This window comes from Hydra vulgaris, chromosome 10 (genome assembly GCF_038396675.1).
Source record: "Hydra vulgaris chromosome 10, alternate assembly HydraT2T_AEP".
Taxonomy (NCBI): Eukaryota; Metazoa; Cnidaria; class Hydrozoa; order Anthoathecata; family Hydridae; genus Hydra; species Hydra vulgaris.
This window is the reverse complement of record NC_088929.1, coordinates 44717501-44720085: the sequence shown is the minus strand read 5'-3', so window position 1 is coordinate 44720085 and position 2585 is coordinate 44717501. Positions and strand designations below refer to the sequence as shown.

The 2585-nt window shown below is 27.3% G+C and overlaps 1 protein-coding gene across 1 annotated transcript in view; it reads left to right on the top strand.

Annotated features, from left to right (window-relative positions):
- Nucleotides 1-289: 289 nt before the first annotated feature.
- LOC105848474 (adhesion G-protein coupled receptor G2) overlaps nt 290-2585 on the top strand; it is a 53148-nt gene continuing 50852 nt past the window's right edge. The window contains exon 1 of the mRNA XM_065808111.1: nt 290-316. The gene's annotated coding sequence lies outside the window, so the exon portion shown is untranslated. The remainder of the gene's footprint in view (nt 317-2585) is intronic.

Sequence of the window (2585 nt, the reverse complement as noted above, 5' to 3'; positions counted from 1 at the left end):
AAAATAAATCAAAGGTTACGAAATATTTTTTGTTTTAGTTTTTTTTTTTGACTTAACAGCAATAAACACACAACAATCCTTAGAAAAAAATATATTACAAAATAAAGTATGTCAAGAATTGTAAACAAGTTACTATAAAAATGACTTTGAATCAGTAAAATAAATCAAACATTTTAATATGTATCAAATGTAAACATGTTTTTCTGTGAACTAAAAACATTAAACAAATCAGTAACCAATCAGATAATTATTTTCCAAATTGATAATGGTGGTGTGGTTTAGTGGTCTGTAGCAGAACAAGCACAACCATGTCCAGGTTAAAAAATTTATGTTAGCATTATGTTAACTTATTTTCCCTGCTGCATGTTGTGTAATATTCCAATAGTTGTAGTCAGTTAAAACAAAATTTGCTCTCAAAATTTGAAAATGCTTAGATAAAGAATTGCTTGCAGATTTATTTTTTAATTATGCAGATTATTCAAAAATCATCTAAAAAAGTTTTTTCTAATAATTTTGTGTTTTAAATTATAAGAGTTTCCATATATTTTAAAATTATTTATGCATTACATAATGATTTAAAATAATAAAATTAATAACTTATTTACATTAATAAAAAATATACTAAAAATATAATAATTTGTTACTTTTTTAAACCTTCAGCAGTAAAATTTTTATGTTTAAATAAATTTACATTAAAAAGAATATAAAAATATTTTAAGAATATATTTTTTAAAAAAAAAAAAATCTTTTTAAGATGGCAATATAGTCAATTCCTTTGCAATATTTAAACAAATATTTTTGATCAAAGATAAGCTCTGCATTTAAATGTTATTTTATTTAATGATTAATGAAAAATCCAAATAATAAGTAGCAATAGCACTAAAAATCCTTTCTAAAAGTGCTTAGAATTATTGATGCTCTGGAGGTATTACAATATCATCTCATTTGTGATCAACTGTTGTGTGTGTGTGTATTGTAAATCTTCAAGTCATTTTTAACAGAGGATACCTGAATTAGAACGTCATTTTTATCCTAGTCAAAGTTGTCGTAACAACAGAAAAAAGTTTCTTAGTTGATAATGATGCCTAAGTTAAATAGTGTTATTATGACTTTTTAAAAGAATATTTTGGTTTTCAGAATTGGGCTTGGGTATGTTTAGGCAGAAAGTATTGATTGGCTCGGAAATATGTTAAAGCTTACAAAAATGCACGCTTTTTTGTAAGTCTTGTAAAAAAGACAATTAAACTTAATTCAAATTATATACATAAATATTTTTATTTTTACAAAACATTTTATTTTGCACTAATAAAAAACAACTTCATCATATAGTTTTCAAACATCAAGCGAACACTTTAAGAATTCTGGTATTAATTGATTTGTGCTCAAAAAAATGCAAAATGTAGAGTAGAGAAAAAAATCATCTATGCTTATATAAATATTTTTGTTTTGCAACACAATAACTTCATTAAATGGTTTTTATGTTCCATCAAATAAATACCACTTAAAATTTCAGTATTCTGCCCATAAACATGCCTGATATAAAGTAACACACAACAAAATGCTTGAGGTACACATTTCTCATTTTATAGAGGATCTTACTGATAAGAAAAAAATGGAACAGGAAAGCACTATATGTAAGATTATGTAAAGGCTGGCATGCTGGGTAGGATGATATTCTAGGAAATGTCTAACTTCATTTTTGTCAATCTGAAGCCATCTATCGATAGGTAAATTATATCATCAATCACTTTATTATTATTTTTTTTAAGGAGGAAGGGGGAGGGGGGAGGGATAGAATAAAGTACATTTTAGAGTTTTTCAAAAATATTACTAATATTGTTAATAAATCATTCCTAAGGTGTTTGGTAAATGCTTCATACCTGCTTGCCTATAGGATGACTAAGAATGTATCCTGGGTGATGAATCAGGAAAAGAAAAAGGTGATGAAAATGACATATTTTAATTTGTCAGAGCAGTTTTATATGGGGAAACCAAAGCTACCAGTTATTAGCAGGTCAACAGAGCTAACTGAATGGGGTTTCAATAGATTGTGATTTATGCTTATAGGAGCTTACTGAGCTGGTAGGATAGCTGAGATTCATGTTGGAGAGTTAAAATGGCGGATAAAGCAAAATGACATTTTACTCATTTAAAAGGTTTTTGAAGGTTATTCAATGTGTCAACAGCTTAGAAAGTAAAGATTATCCTATTGATCTAGAACTTTGTTAAGGACAACTGATTGGGTAACACACACCCACGCACACACACACAGATATACATGTACATATATATATATATATATATATATATATATATATATATATATATATATATATTTATCTTCTATAGCTGGTTTTGATGAGCATTTGCTCATTATTTTTTCTTATCTTCATAGCATCTGGCATTTTTAGAAAAATAAAAAAAAATTGAAGCATAATAAAAGAAAAGATTGCTGCCCCATTCTAAACCCTTAGTTGATGTAGCAGCACTCCACTACAAGTCAGGCTATTTGTATGTCAATGTATGTACTGAAGCGCCCGGCAGCAGGCTACTTCAGTGTGACATCAGAGTGTTCATCTAAACAA